Source organism: Seriola aureovittata, chromosome 19, assembly GCF_021018895.1.
Source record: "Seriola aureovittata isolate HTS-2021-v1 ecotype China chromosome 19, ASM2101889v1, whole genome shotgun sequence".
NCBI classification, from domain to species: domain Eukaryota; kingdom Metazoa; phylum Chordata; class Actinopteri; order Carangiformes; family Carangidae; genus Seriola; species Seriola aureovittata.
Window position 1 is genome coordinate 19,070,029 of NC_079382.1, and position 17,286 is coordinate 19,087,314.

Here is a 17,286-nt window from a genome sequence, read left to right on the forward strand (position 1 = left end):
GAATAAAACAGCTGTGGCTGCTTTGTAACATGGACAGCCCAACTTCTGCTGCCCGCAGCTGCTCAGACTCTCCCTTTAATAGATTTCATAGCCTGTGAAAAGCTTCTTAGAGCCCCAGAGGAAGTAAACACTGACCTTCTTCCAGAGCTCACTTCATCAGGTCAGAAAGTGAAAATCTGCTAACAATATTTGTTAATTACTTAATATTTTGGTGATGTGTGTTCAGCTATTTTCCAGTACATTTTCCTCTACATGTGTTCTCCCCTTTGAGTGTCATCATTTCCTGCAGCAAATTGTGGCTGTAATTAAATAGACCAAAATTGCAGTGAATGACACAGTGAAGGTTGCATAGGGGAAGTAATTTAAGGTAGTTGGTAAAGGAGCCAAGAATTGATGTATTCAAAAAATTATACTGATATTAGTGGTTGTTTATTAACACTTAACACTTGCAATGCAATGTAAAATGCTCCTGAGTCACAAACTTAAACATTGATATTGGTATTGGCCTCAAAAATCCCAGTGTTCCTCTGGCTATGATGTAAATGTTTTACAGACTGTACTGTAGTGGTCGTCCAGCTGTTGATTATCAAACTTCAGACTATCGTAACTTCTGTCAACTGTGCTGACTGCGCTCCTCTGGTCCTGCGGGGAGTTTTCCTAATTCTGACTGACAGAGTGGCTTCAGAACATCTTTTCTTCCTGATATTCTGATGTGCTGCTGTGTTTAATGACGACAAAGCCAATGTACTGTGTGATGCGACTAAATCACACGCACACATCTTGATTCTTGATCAATTCAGTTTCTAGATAATGTTCTAAAGGACAGTCTCATGGCGTTCCCTATAAAGGACGAGTTTCGCTTCCGTTTGTCGATCATCCGTCTCCTGCACATCTGGCAGAATAGATGGCCAGGCTGCGTAAAGCAGAATTTTATTTTTATTTTAAACCGTGCACTTTTCGTATTCGGCCATGTGATCGATTCCCACTTTAGCGTCTGTCCATCACCAAAACATTCTCAGATGGATCCGTCTAATCACTGAACAACGGACTGGCCTCGTATAGACATCACGTACCAAGTGACTGATTGAAAAACCACAGGAAGGTGGTCAGAGGGCAAGTAAAAAGGGTTTCCGTGATTTATCCTAATGTTTGTGAGCTCGCTGACTCAATCGAATGTGCCAGTAACCAGCGACTGATCCACCCTCCCTGCTCTCCGCTAGCAGCTGTGTTGACTGTCTCGTGCATGGGAACCCTTGATTACTAGGTTGACTGTACATTTGGGCTGAGCCTGGCAGCCAGCTCATTGTGCCTCCCTCTCCAACACACCCACACACACACACACACACACACACACACACACACACACACACAAACACAAAACACATCCTTCTTAGCTTTGATCGTGGAGAGTTGTTACCGACTTCTGCTCCATCATCCAAAGCCTCAGGTTATCCAGCGGTCTTTATAAGGTTTGGGGATGTTTGTCTGTACTACAGTACGTCGGTCTGGAGATGCCTCTGGCAGCCGTTTCATGTCCAATAACCTCATCCTGGCGCGGCCGCATTTATTTATATATTTATTTTTTTGCTTCATTAGAAGCTTCAGCTGTGAGGACTCGGGATGATGTCTTCATTAAAGTTTATGATTTGTTGATTTTAATAATCTGTTGTGGTTCTTGATGTGATTGTTAGTCGGGCGTTAGGAAAACACCACTCCTCGATATAACAAGACGCAGGTGTAGTGAAATGACATCAGTGTATAAACTCAGATTGGAGCCAGAATATGATTTTACTTGAAATGCGTCCACAGTTTGATTTATGATTAATCTCGTCCGCTGTAATGAAACCACATCTTAATATCAAGGGACAATAAATATGATGTGTTGAAACATTTTGGAATAATTCAATGGAGTCTTGTTTGGTTATCAGTAACAGATGGTTTTAAAAATCTCAGTCTCGATTTTCCAAATATTTGGAAAAACACTGAAATGGATTGTAAGCACATTATTACTATTAGGGTTGGATGAATACATTGGCTAACAGTGTCTCTGTATTAACCAATTTAACACCAATTTATTTGGTTTTATATTTCTGCCATATTAAAGTTCCAGGCAACAAATGTGATGTATAAATTAACCTTTAAAATCACAATTTCTGTGCAGTCATTAGGTACAATGGATGGTGACGTGTCCAAAAGGAAAATGACTGAACCCAAATTACCGGTTCTGTATTACAAGCATATCAGAGCATTTCCTGCTGGTTATATAATAAAAAAAAAAAAAAAAGTGAGACATAATCCATCTGGCTCGACTCTCATGAGGTTATTGGAGGAAAAATATACAGTAAGCTCTGTGAATGGAAGGTTAATGAAGCACACAGAATCATCAGTGCTCATTCTGCTGTTGGATGTTGTGCTCGTACCAGATGTTGTGTCCAGCCAAGTTATTGCAGTGAGTTATGATGCACAATACTGGTTACATAATGCACATTGTAATGCAGAGTCTCTTTATTGCTTGAGGGTGCAGGGGCAGGTACAGTAGGGTTTTGACAAACTCATCGTCCCTCCACTGAGCACCTTCATTACAGCTCTTCTCCTTCAATCTTTCAGCAATCAGTTTTGGTGTGTTCTCTCCGGGTCCTCCAGCTTCCTCCCACAACCCAAAGACGTGTTAGGTTAACTGCCGACTTTAAACAGCTTCCAATACAGAGGCTGAACACGAGTGTGAATGGTTGTTTGTCTGTATATGTCAGCCCTGTGATAGACTGGCAACCTGTCCAGGCTGTATCGCGCCCAAGGATGAGCAGTATGGCTAATGAATGAATGAATGAATGCAAATTAGTTATAGGGGGCAAATAGTGAAATGGTTTGATTTGGGCTACCTTCAGTTTAAACATAGTCTTCAGTTCTGTTCAGCTTTTCTTTACTGACATCTCTGATAGAAGCACAAACGCTTTCATTTTCCTCCTCCTCCTCCTTCGATCACCAAGATACAATTTAATTTTCTGAACACTAGTAGTATCTCTATGTGATGTAGTGTCTGCTGCACTTCTGCTGTCTTCTCTCATAGATCGACTGCGTGTAGTTTTGCCAGTCGGTTGTATAATTCAGCCCACAGTCTGACTAATGTTTGCTTTAATTCACCGACTCTCACTTCACTCAGACAGGAATCAGATCTTATAACCAGGGAACGGCCGAGGGAATGATAAACGAAGGAGAGGCACGGACACACGGCTTCAGATCAATGCAAGTCTCAGCTGTTTATTGTTGAGGTTTTGTTAAAGAAAGTCTTTGATCACAGTAGTAGCAAGCTTCACCTATACATTAGTGTTTGACGCCTGGCTGACATGCATGTCTGAGTGTGTGCAAGAAAGATTATCTTTTCAGTAACAGTTATTCAAACACATGGATTTATTTTTCTCTGTGATTGAAATTCCTCTTTTTCTCCTCACTGTCTTTTAATCGGGAACTTGTGAAGTGAAGTTTAGAGGTTTGACCTGAAGGCTCAGGTTTGTGAGGCCTCACTGCAGGATTTCCCACAGACCACTATACTTTTTTTACGTTTTGTAAAGAACTGTAACTAAACAAATATTTTTGCTTTAACATAGACAATTTAAATTTGGCTTCCCCCGGGAAAGCCCTGTTTTGTTCTGCCTAGGAAAAATGACTATTGGGTTTCTTTTGTTGAAAAAGTGGGTAAATGGGGAGATGAAGCCTGGAGGGACGTGTGTATTCATAACGCCAGTGTCTCTTTTCTTTCAGGCGGTATTGTCTGGTGTTGTAGATCCTCTTTCCTCTATTGTCTTGTGAGTTCTGCTGGTGGTCTGTCATGTAAACAGCTCTCAGAAGGGAACCTTCTCCGCTCTCCTTTTCAAAAGCACCCTCTCTATTTTCTTTTTCTTTTTTCTTTTTTAATCTGGGCCTGTGTCTCTTTCTGTGGTCGCCTTCTTGACTGTCTGCCTGTCTCTGTCTCTTTTCCCCAATCCCCTCCATCTCCATCACACACCCACTCACACAAACATCCCAGCTCCCAGCCATTACTGGCAGTGGGTCTGTCCCAGTGCAGACCTAACAGTGTATTGGGGCTTTAGGTGCCAGTGGGGAAGGAAGGACCCTGCTGGCTTGTCAGCATCTCTGACCCCTCTGTCACAATGGGTCCCTCTCCCTCCCACTCATTTCCCTGCCAAGCTGGGAAGAGTAAATATTTATCAGCCCCCACAACAATGGCCGGCTCGGAGGAGGAGAAAAAGACTTTGAGCAGAGCTCATGCAAGGCCTGTAGGCAACAGTGGCGGGGCCTAACGATGGGTTGCAGGAAGATTTGAATGGAGCCTCTGAATTATTTTGAAGAAGTACATTCCATAAGTTAGTGGTTATTTTACAACGGCAGAGCTGAGAGGCTGAATCCAAGACTGGGTGAGTTGGTTAAAGGCAAAACAAGTTTGTTTACACAGAAGATTATACACATTTAGTTCTTGGGCGAAATCTGAAAGATCTTAAAAAACTCTGTAGGAGCTATTTTAGCATTTGAACTTGTTGTCTCTGTGGCCACGCTACTGGCAATTATCAAACAAGATATAAGATGAGACAATATTGTTGTGTTTGCATCTCTCCTCTCTCACGCTCTCCACGAATCCTCCCCCCCTCCTCCGCCCCCCCACTCTCCCTTTGAAACCAACCCCACTCGCTCATAAATTCTTTTGCCACAGACCTGTCTTTTATTTTCATCGCAGTCTGTTTTGATAAAAGTGCTCACATGTGGCTTTGACTTCACGACTGAACATTTAACCCACAGAATACTGAGATATATGTTGTGTATTGCCTTTCAGCCTAAAGATAAGCTGAGATATGATTTTTGATTGGTATCATCCAGCCCTAACTACCTTAGCTCTGTGATGGCATTGTCTGTCGGATGGTTGGTCCAACGCTTTGGTCTGGACTGAAATATCTCAACAACTGTTAGATTGACTGCCATAAAAACTTGTGCAGACATTCATGGTCCCCAGATGTGTCCTAATGACTTTGGTAAGACCCATACTTTTCCTTTTCCTACGTCTCCACAACTATTGGATGAATTGCCATCTGATTTGGTACAGATACCGTTGGTGTCCAGAGGATGAATCGTAATGAGTTCGGAGAACCCCTGACTTTTCATTCCCTGACCTTGAGGCACATTTAATGTCTTTCCCTCCCCTTCTCTCCTCTCCTCAGTAAGATTAGTGTCTATTAAACCTCCCTACAGTACATCACAATTAATATCCACGTGTTGAGGAGGAGGCCTGGCTGGAGCTGTATGGAAACACTGCTGAAGAGGTTCTTTGTTCTCTGGGTTCTCTGGGCGTAAAGGTATGGCAACTGGTGAGGACGCTGGAAAATAGATGGACCCTACATTGTTGTACAGTGCAGGAGGAAAGAATGACACAAATTTGAAGCCAAAAAGAAGAAGGAAGGGTCAAAAAGAACGAGGCAAAATGATTTGCCCTTGTTATCTAGCTGTACTGTGAAGCAGGAAAATACAGACCGGTATCTGTCGTGTGTTTCGTGTAAAGACCAATGTGAAACCATAATGACATGCAGTATAGTCCATCAAGGGAACTGCGTTTGTCATTCAATGCAAGCGGACACAGTAAGAAATTTAAAATAGAAAGCAGATAGTATGACTTTAGGCAGCAGTATTTAAACAGTATCTTTGCAGCTGTAGGGAGATGAAACAGAAATTCCTTGAATATATTCAGCACAGAGTGTCATGTAATATACAATCGAGGAAACACCTGCTTAAATGACTAACATGGAGTATATTACAAGCAGGTGCTTCCACACATGTTCACTATGAGGGATAATTAGGCAGTTACACATTCCTTATGGTCATGTGTATAAATGTTGGACACACTCAGTTGCTAAATATTTTGGCTGTTGTGGCTCAAAGACCACTTTGCTTCACTTTCTGATGTTACAAAGACAAAAGTCATGTTACCTTTTGAGTCTTTTGCAAATGGTTGCAGGAGGTTTCTACAACCCTACATTTAAGGTAAGGAACAACGGTGTAAATGACATATGTCAGTCTAATTCATAAGCAGGAAGTTTCATCCAGAACGGTCAAGAGCATTCAAGGGGAACTGTGGTCACGCTGCACTGCATAAACCCGCTCATTACAGTCAGAAATACTCTTTCACAAGTGTTGCAGAGTTCTGCTGAGTGATGAGAGAAAACTGGTGTGGACTGACTCTTCCAGTACATGCTGATGTCGTGCTGCAACACAGAATCATCCTCTCATTTTGTCTGCTATCTGTTAACATTTATCTTTGGTGCAAACTAACACACATTTCCTGATTTTCTTGGCTAATTCAATTACAAAGGCAACCGAATCAGATGGCGGGCATCAGCTTGCTGGCACACTCTGCCTCTCCATTGGCCTGTTGGATTATTAATTGGCGCAATAAGATAAGTTTTGGCAGAAATCCATAACGAGGCACTAATATGTCAGATATGGTGTGAAATGGCAGGCGGTGGAGGGTTGGCTGGGACGAAGGTGGTTCCTGCCAGAAAACTGCATATTTATGAGACACTTGACTTATACTCTGTGGTTTTAAGGGTCCAACGCATTATTTCAACAGCTTCTTTTTTTGGTTGCAAACTCGCCATATTGTCGGTGAAAGCACTAATTTCAATTTTGCCAACTTCAAAGAGCTGAATCTGCACCAAAGCACCAGATATCATTGGTCTACCTCTGGTCCTCCCATTATTATACCTTTCGGGGGAGACCTGTTGACCCAAAGCATGATGTAATTCCATAAGCCTGTCACTAATAATTTCCCCCTTATTTTTAATGACTCTGAGATTAATGCCAGACCAAGACTGGGCCTCCGTCATTTTCAGGGCGTGGAGTTTTTTTTCCCCCTGGTCTGTTTTTATAGTAATTTTACACTGTTTATAAATATTTATGGACATATACAGACAGCTAATAAAGTCAGCATTGGCTAAAGGAAACTAGACAACTTTCCACTTATTTTCATTTTTTGAGCATTACTGTTCCTCTGTGCCGCCCCGCTTCCTGGTGCCAAAAAAGCTCTACCCACCATTTGAGTCATAATAATAACAACTTGTTTTCTCACATAAGAAAGAAAAGAAAAAAAATTGCAAACAGACCCTCGGTCCAATAAGTATGCGCCAACATGCCTGCCGGAGACAAACATACCCTCATGTGTCCGCAGTTAATGTCTGCTGTGCAAGTGGCGGCATGGACACACACACACACACACACACACACCTGTACACACACCTGTAGGCCCTTTCTTCCCCTGTTGTACTGTATCGCTTTTCTGTTTGATGTAGAATTTGTTTTTGGTTGTCGAGGCTCAGTGCCCACGGAGGAGTCAGGTGTTGTGTGAAGTGGATGAGCTGTCAGGAGGAGAAAGGGGCGCCGCTATTGTTTCAGTGCAGTTTGTTTCTGTTTTCAGTTTTGTTTCTTTAAGATGGCATCTTCGATAATCACAAGGAGTTCATACGGTCGAGTTTAGGAAAGAGGAAACGCCCACCACTCCCATTTTCTTTCATATTGTCTTACTACTGCACACACACATTAACTGCACTCTGTCCACTGTATTCGAACCAACTGTGTGTGTGCATGTGTGTGTGTGTGGAAGCATCAGTGCATATATGGGATTATTTCTAGGGTCCATTTGTCAAAGCACACATTTATCATGGAGCCCACTGGTGTCAGACCTGCTGCTTTCCCACCACGTCTCCATTACGCTCTGCTGGTACTCGCTCAGACACTCAACACCTGACCCGACACACACAGTTAGTAATACACACACAAGCTCACACCATAACTGGCTCTCCACTACATGAGGCCCAGACTACAGAAGATAAAATATTAAACTAAACATAAATGAATTCAGAGAAATAACCCAGAGGGAGAGACAGCTCACAGTCCTGCTGTGAAAGTCAATACTAAGTTATTTTCTCATTTTCCTTTTCTTCTCTCCCATGATTTACTTTGGGCTGATTCAGGGAACTTCTGGATTCTAGATGCATCTTAGGCTCCTTTGTATTCAGTCCCTGCAGTGTATTTCAGTAATGAAGCTGGTTTCCACCCTCATTATTTCTGCCATTCACATTGTGCTGAAATGATCTTGAACTGGAACCATGAACTCAGATAGCATCCTTCAGCTGCTTCTCAAACACAAGAGCTGGGGCTCAAGCTGTCCTGACAGCGGCATCTGCTTGGCTTAAGTGTCCTTGAGCAACTTTGTCCCTGTAGACCTGTAAACAAGACTAGGTCAAACCCTAGTATGTGGCTGGACCGGTCAATGGTCAATGTGAAGAATTGAGGATGGGGTTGAAAATTGTTGTGGAACCGCTGTAAAAGATTTAATCGTCTTGTACTTTAATTTTGCCTAGTGTCAGTTGGTTTCAGCCCTATATCTGTTTTTGCTTGTCTCCTCCTCTCTGTGCTCATATATAGTGTTTTAATACCACCAAATTTCCAATAAAGCTGTTATCATTTACATGTTTTTCTGTTTCTGCTGTCAGACAACGGAACAAGTTTGAAATAGTGACTGAAACGTGGCCTATGGAGACTACATGTTAACTCCCAAGCCATTTTCAAGCTGCTGCTAAAATCTTGGTTTTATAACCACAATGTCATGTTACAAAATCTCCAAACACATAAGTTAAAGATAAAGACTGTGCTGTGATTTCAGCTGTATTTATTTGTAAAATGATCACTCAGAGAGAAAGTTAGAAGCTACAGAATAGCTTCCTTATTTTGTCTTTCATACAGTTTCGACCGATGCGCCACCTTTGTGTCACTCACTGAACAGTTCACACAGAGAGAGGTGTGCCTCTTGTATTACAGCCAACTCTCTTCTATTGAAAGTAGCTAAGGTTTGTCCAAAAAGTTGCAAGACTTGTTGCTGAAAAAAGTTGGCAACACTGCAGGCTGTAAAATCCCCCCGAATAGAAACTGTTTGCGCCAATTCATTTTGAAAGAGCAACAGCCAATGGGGAAACTCCAACACTCGGCCAGCTGACCAGTGGTGTACCGTGATCACTCAACTCTGTCACTCAATCACTCAGTCAATCAATCAATCCTGGACATTTGCGTTAATAGGGCTGGTCCTGCTGTCTCCAACCTGCCTGTGAAAGTATTCTGTTTTATTTTCTTTCTGCTGTAAACTTCTCTCCTCTTGAGCATTTCAAGTCAAGTTTGTCCCTTACTTATCTCAATTATTTGGACCTTGTTTCTTAATAATTAAATTGTTAGCGTTACTCTCAACAGTTTATCAAACAGCATGAATAAAAGAAAAGCTGTAGATAAAGAGGTTTAACAGCCTGGTTGATAGCTAAAAATCAGGTGAAATGGGAAACCGTTTCCCAGTAGCTGTTAGAAGATAATAGGCCTGTAACTCTATGTTTTAATTTGCCATTTAATCAGAAATCGAAATTAAATGAGAACCCTGGTTTCTGTAATCAGGGTACGGGAGAAAACCAGATTTCCCCAGATAGACTTCAGATAGAGAAAGTAGAAAGATTATTTTCTGGACCGATGTGCCGTTGTATTTGAAATAATTCCATCCAAAGTCAGACTAAAACTACCACTCCATTCATTCCTTTGAAAGTTGCTCACCTGGTGCATATGCTGAAAGGCTTCAGGCTGCAGGCTTCCTCATGCCTTCGCATTTTTGGACCCGTAGAGCATGTGCAGAGAAGAGTCCTTCTGCCTCTGAGTCGTTTTACAGCATGTGCATCCGAGACTTCCTGTCGGCTCCCTGCATACATGAATGGAATAAAATAATTCAATTTAATCATACAGTTCTTTTTAGACTTAACAAATCTTATTGGACTGAATGGATCTGAGAGCACAGAGAAAGTTTTGATTGTCAGCTCTAAACCTCGGCACCTTGGATGCCAGACTCATAAAGTGTTGATCACTCTGGTTTCTTATCTGCTAGTTGGTGGAAAAAGAGGAGAGATAATAAAGACACTTTGATGTTTCCAAGCACATGTTTTTATGTGATGCAGTTTCCTTTGTTCTTTCCTGTTGCTTTTCTGTGCAGTTTATCACCGTAGTTTGTTCTGTTTTCTTCTTTGTCTTATAGCTAACCCATCCTGCGGCACAGCGTCTCTGCTTTCTTTTACCTTGTTAGGTTAGATTGTGGAAAATGAAGAGAGAGAGAGAAAAGTCGAGGCAGAATTTGTGAGAGAGGCGGAGAGACGAGGCGATGAGAGAGATGTGAATGTCAGGTGTGTGTGTGTCTGTGTGTGTGTGGGCTTGTTTCACTATGTTTGTTGGGTCCAGAAAATGGGAGCCCACTATACTTTTAGGGCCCGACAGCTTTGTTGGGACCAAACTGCTGGATCCCACAAGTTTAAATGGCTGTTTGAGGGTTGAAACTTGGTTTTAGGGTTAGGGCTAGAATTAGGGTCAGGGTTAAGGGAGTGCATTATGTCAGTGACGTGTCCCCAAGAATATAGTAAAACGTGTGTGTGTGTGTGTGTGTGTGTGTGTGTGTGTGTGTGTGTGTGTGTGTGTGGTGTGTGTGTGTGTGTGTGTGTGTGTGTGGTGTGTGTGTGTGTGTGTGTGTGTGTGTGTGTGTGTGTGTGTGTGTGTGTGTGTGTGTGTGTGTGGGGAGAACAGCTGCAGAGGCCCTGGTTCCCTTCTCACTGGCGCACACCTCTCCACAGGGAGCAAGAAGGGCTCCAAGTGCCCCGAGCTTGGCTCTAACCGCCCCCAGAACCGGAGGCAACCCTCTCGCACACACACACACACACACACACACACACACACACGTATACATACTCTACTTCACATGTACACATACCTCACACACTCAAGGCCTCCATTTGCTTGTTTTCTGCCTTACTTCCTCTCTGATTTAGTATTTTTGGCCCAATATTTCATTTCAGTTCAGCTCCTTTCCACAACCTTTACTGGCATGAGGAGTATTACAGCAGCAGCCAGGAGGGATAGACTAAAGGGGCTCAGTTCAGCATAACAATAGTATATATACTGAATATATTTTATCTCTCTATCTTTTACATACACACAGACCAGCTACCTCGAGCCAGAAAAGCCTTTTAGTGAATCTATTCAGCTCCCCTCCTCCCCAGCTCTGTGCCCCCGTCAACCCCTCAGAGGGCCCTCCAAGAGCCCACTTGTCCTTCAGTGAGATGACACAGGATGAAGTCACTCCATTTGCCTTGGCACCAGCGTCTTTGTTTTAGGCACTGTGGTGATGTGCCAAGGGCTATGTTCTCACAGCAGAGTGTTCTGCCCAGTCCTCTGTGAGAGGGACAATGCCATAAAAATTAAAGTATCCTCTGTGCAGCACAACAAATTGCTGTGTAGGACAGAGCGTGCCAAACTCAACCGTGGCAGGAAACTTCCTCTTTTTTTTTTTTTTTTTTCTGTCATTCACAAAGGCGAGTTCAGCCAACTACATTTGAGCAAAATGGAATATGGCTGACAACTGATGGCTGATTATTTGTTAGTAAAATGCTGCAACTTGAGTGTAATTTACAAAACATTCAGGCAGCCTATAGCTCAATAGCAAATATGTAGAGTATCTGGAAAAGTCTTTTGTTTCCCACAAGGTTATATACTGGAGGTGAAGAATGGCCTTGATAACGTAAGAAGACATTTTTATGAAATATAATATGACATATATTAAGCTTAAGGAAAAACTGGCAGTAACATTACATTACACAGCAAAGAATAGCAATCATACGTTTGCTTCAGAGTAGCGTTCGTTACAGTGCAGGAAAACAAACAACCTGGTAATTTACCTGGTTGTAACTCCAGTTATAAGAGAATAGCAAGTTCATTAGAAAGCAGAGCATGTACAAAACAGAACCGTTGTATACCTGCACACTCAGTGGCCACTTTATCACACACTCCTGTACAATGTAATGCAATCCAATACAACAGTTCTGCCACTAAGTCGACTTTTATGATGCCTTTAATGTTCAGTCTTTTTTGACACTGTCATACAGGTGTATTCAATTATATGTTTTTGGCATTGAGGCCTAAGTTAGTGATGTGTTGTATTAGATGGCATTATACTGAGAGGTGTTCCTAATATTCTGGCCCTCTGATGTATGTGCATGAGAAGGATAAAATCAACTCCACATAATATAGTCCAATACAAAACCACTTTTAACCATGACCTTAAATAATAAGCATGTAATAGGTAATTAACAGATTTCTGACAATTATTCAGAGCTGTTGTACTGAATTGCAAAAGGGTGAATACGTTTTTGTTCTGAAATATCGAGTCAGGTTTTAGTCAGTTGCGGTGGTTGCATCTGGGGTGAATAAGACACCAACAGCCACACAACAGACAGACGGTATTAGAAATGTGTTTTGTGATATTCTTGTGGTCAGTCACAAATAACACTATGTACATTTCGAAATAAAAAACACGGCAATGGATAAGATCTGTTGATGGGAAACGGTTCCACACAGACTGGAGGAAACGAGACCGTTACGAACATCCTGTGGAGTTAAATTTTTACCTCGTACATTAAGCTCATCTGTCCACAATAAAGTTGGCGACGTGAAGCTCCTCGGAGAGCGGATGATGATTTAGATGGAGAAAGTGTTTTGAAGTGGCGTGGAAGTCAAGGAGAAGTCTCTAGACCGGCCTTGTCTGCATTCCAGCTGCTGACTGTGGTGACACTTCAGTGGCACTTCAGCTTCAGTATTTCTAGTGTGTCTGGAGTTTGTGTTTGTAGAAAGAAAGTGAGTGTGTTTTATTCCTCCTCCTCCTATCTCTCCCTTCCTCTCACCCTGACGGCCCTTTCCCATCCTTCTTCCTCTGCTTGTTCCATTAAGCTCTCCTTCGTTTCACCCTCCACTCCCTCTCCTGCACATCTTCACCTCTGTCTCAGTGTGTCTGACTGCCAGAAGGTTTATGACAGCAGGATGTGATCTCACACCTCCCTCAACATTTTCAACCACACAAAAAAAATGTCACGATTTTCTTTCTGTTTTCCTCCATGAGGCCATCTAGTCCCCCACCCTCTGAGAGACCCTCTGTGGCCCCCGGAGAAATTTGACACACGGATGCGATCTTTCAAGTTTTATCACAGTTTTTCTCCAGAGCCATGTTAGACCATTTCTTACTGTCAGACATTATGTGCTCCAGTATTCAGGCCTTTGTTTGCTGCCTGAAAAAGCCTTGAATGTTGTCTTTGTTTAAATACATTTTAATTATTCAATATTTTTCTTGCATTTACTAATGTTTTCCTACATTAGTAAGTATGTTGTCCTGCTCCTTTCTTTTTTCAAAGGTGTAGGTTTGTTTTAGTCGTGGGTGAGAGAACAGTCAGGGGTTTTTCAACCAGATAAAACATGCTATCAATAACACATTATAATCATAACATAGTATAACTGATAAATGGATTAGTTCATTGACAGAAAATTGATCAACAACAACAAATTTGATCATCTATTCATCATTTATGTGAATTATCAAGCCAAAACATTCTCTCGTTCCAAATATAAAATTAATATTTTTGGGTTTAGCATAATCAAACAAGCCATCACTTTCTAGTAAATTATGACAGGTATTTTTCACTATGATGAGTAAATTGCTGATATAATAAATATATTGATCAATAAAATATATACATATATAGATATAAATAATTGATTTATTGATTAGAATATATGTATTTATCCTGAAAGTCAAAACAAAGAAATCCACAAAACACTTGCCACTGCTCATGAAACCTAAGAGGACACTGTTTGAAAGGTTATAGCAAGTTACTCCAAAGAATACACACGCGTTGGAATAAACATGTGGTCGAAATTGCACAAAAACAACCTTTGCTCTTTTTCCCAAACAGTGGGCAACACACACACACACACACACACACACACACACACACACACACACACACACACACACACACACACACACACAATCACAATGTGTTTGTTGAGTAGGGGCTTAGGGGGGTGTGAAGTGTAAAAAGGCTGCTGGCTGTGTGTGTGTTTGGGCAGTTCCTCAAAGGCCGTGCTCCTCCTGATGAGCAAACGCTAACTTTGGTCCCCTCAAAGAGGAACTCCACAAAAATCTGTCCACCAAATTCCTCCTAAACAGCCCTTTGTGCCCTTCGTCTTCTGTGTGTGTCTGTCAATCTGCCTCTGATCCTTCTCTCCTTCCGACTTTCCCTCTCTCCACTCTGCATAACTTCCCGGTCATCCTGTTTGTGTCCCGGATCAAACCGGGACCCTGTTCAAACAAATTAAGATCTCTTTTCTCCCTCTCTGCTATGTGGTTTGCAGACGCTCCTCGTTTGCTGGACTCTTCTTCTGCTGCTTCTGCTTCCTCTCTTCAGCTTGATAAGAACCCTGCGTTTGCATACCATCACTCTCCCTTCTTTACTTTCTCCTGTCTTGCTCTGTCCCTCCCCTCCCCACTCTCTCTCCCTCTGAAAGACAATAGAAAGAGGAGTTTTGATGGAACTGTGTCTTTTCCCAGACTAGGAAGTAGTTCAGGAACTTGAAAAAGGGGAAGAGGGAAGAGGTAGAGAGGAGGGGGAAGAAACACCGGGGTGATCCGTGTTAAAGAACGACAAAGGCCTTGTTGAGCTGTTACAAAGCCCCTGACACCATGTGAAATCCTTAGGAAAAACAGACGTAATTAGAAGGCTGAGCCTAGTTTTTAGAGCCAAAAGTGTGCATATTTTAATGTGTTAAAGCAACAGCAGTAAAACAACAGGCCTCTGTTTCTAATTTCTAAACACTGTCTTGTTCCTCTGCCAAATAATAGCAGCTGGCCAGTATGAATTCTGCATGCAATTCGAAAAACCTGATGGTACTGTTTGGGTTTGGCCTCAAAGTGAGGTCTGTTTCTTTGCAGTTTCTTTATGCCAAGAATCATAACAGAATAATCTTGGTTTTGGATTTGTGATCCTTGATTTTAAAGACAAACTTTACACGAAATGTGTTGTCCTCCATCTTGAGACCCAAGTACTACTCTGTTGTAGTGTTCCACTTCTCAGAACTAAAGCATCCTCATCAGAAACGGGTAAATTTACTAAAGACGTAGGGTCCTCTTTTTCACTAGATATCAGTAATTTGCTGCTGTAGAGTTCTTTACCAAACTTTTTGGTATGCGACCCCTTAAAACAAACCTACTGTGTCTGCTTGTGCAACCTGTGACCTCTCACTCACAGGTTCTGACCAGGTCAACCAAAGACTGATTCTTCCTTCTCTGATTGTTGCTTGAATAACTTCAGAGGCCTCACAGTTATTTGATTTTATCCAGTGGTGCACAATGAGAAAAGCAAAGATTTGAAACAAATCTGAAAAGTAAAAAAAAATTTAGTGGAGAAGAAATGTTTTTTAATTGTCTCGTGACCCTTCAGATTTACCTTGTGACCCAAGGGACCTACACCTGGTTTGAAATTGAAAGCAAACTCAGTAAAGTAAGAACTGTTTGCGAATGTCTTCAATTAATTACGTCAGCCCTTTGTTTGTCACTCCTGGTTACACTTTCTTAGTGTTGTGTTTGCAATTCAGTTTCATTGTCATTTGCACAACAGTTGTTCTTTTGAAGTAGCTGTGATCACAATAATATGTTTGTGATTCTATTGGATAAAATGGAGTAAATACTGATTGTTTTGTTTTTTTATTATTAGATAATTTCTTCACTTTTCGGCTGTACCTCTACCAATGCCGTGTTTGAGTCTGGTTTAATAGTACAGTACTAAACAGCTAAGCAGCTCTGTCAGCTCAAGGCTGTTTTTAAAACTGTGAGCCGAGCGATGGAAGGGAACGGCATTTTTGCTCCGCCGTTTTAGGTTATTATCTCCAATAGTTTTGAAATCATCAGCGCATCAAAATCATTTCATCATCCGCAAATCAACAAGTATTCTTGCCTTTGGGTTTTTGCCACCTGCCAGCCAATGTGAGTCCAACATGTGCATGTGATGTCATTCGCACCTTCCAGTTGCTAACACCTTGGAGAAGAATGTCGACTGGAAGTGGAGCTAAACCCGTCTGCCAATCTCTTCTAGTCCCAGCCAACGCTTTCGCTTTTTCCTTTTTTTTTTTTTTTTTTTTTTCACTCGCTCTCATGTCTGTCATTTTCTTTTATCTCTGTGCTGCGCATGAAAGGAAATGATAAGAAACAGACAGATCGGTCATCTGGATACAACATGTCTCTGCACAACCACAACAACATGGTTGCTCCACTCACTTGTTCTACACGCGCCTTCAAAATCTGCCAGGAGGAAAATATCAGGCATAATCCGGTACATACGCCCTGTGTTTGTCACAGGTTGTGTGTCAACCCACAGACTGCACAGCACGTGTCATTTCACTGAGATGCAATTATATTTTTAATCATCCGAAATCTTTATTGTACAGCTGTGTAATACAGCTGTATCGTAAACCTGAGCAGCAGAAGACGGACATGGCCACACCGTCTTACATAAAAGCGGTTCAAACCAAAATCAGTTCATTTTGATGGAGTCCCAGGAGTGAGCAGAATAAAATAAAATAAATATACTTCATGCATTAAGGGAACCTTTGACGATGCAAATATCTGACATTGACCAATTGCAAACCATCTTGACAGTGCTGACCTTTGAGAGAACGGAGAACCTGAGGGTCCAGACTGCTTGGCCCTACAGTATTATATCAGCTGTTGTGTCAGGCAAATAACATAAACTGCATTAACTTCCTGTGCGGCTAATGAGTAAGACTTAAAGTAGTCAGTACGTTGCCAGGCTTAAACATATGTCACCTCTTTTCAGAAACATGTAAACTGTCAAAATCAGTGATAAAAGAAAAGAAACACACTTTGTTCAGACCTGGACTTCAGGCCAGTCACACCATAAAGTGGCACTCCCAAATTCATCCACTGCTCTTTTGCTCTTTATGAAATATATGGTTCTAGAGGCTTTGTGGTATTGGTTAGTTAGCGAATTACAGCAAGCTAACCGCTAACATGATAATTAGCCAGGAATAAGCCAGTGGTAGTCAGTCACGATCGCTCCCTGACTTTGTGTCTGTACTGAACTGTTCACTACCCAGGAGTTTGTTTGTGCGTCATCATTCAATGAAGTATTGAAGAGGGGACAAAAACTTCTCTGAGCCTCTTATGCCTGGTTGCCAATCGTTCTGTAAGTTCACACAGTTCATTCAAAAGACGTATTTGGACAACTGATCCTGTCTCATAACTGTCTAAAAGTCCTCCATCTTTTACAGCACAGTACGCCAACAGGAGAGTTTAGCATTGTCAAGACGACTTGATATTTGTCAACAACACAA

At 41.8% G+C, this 17,286-nt stretch overlaps 1 protein-coding gene across 2 annotated transcripts in view; it reads left to right on the forward strand.

Annotated features, from left to right (window-relative positions):
• Positions 1-17,286, forward strand: part of disp1 (dispatched homolog 1 (Drosophila)) — a 79,712-nt gene that overhangs the window by 27,521 nt on the left and 34,905 nt on the right. The window lies entirely within an intron of this gene.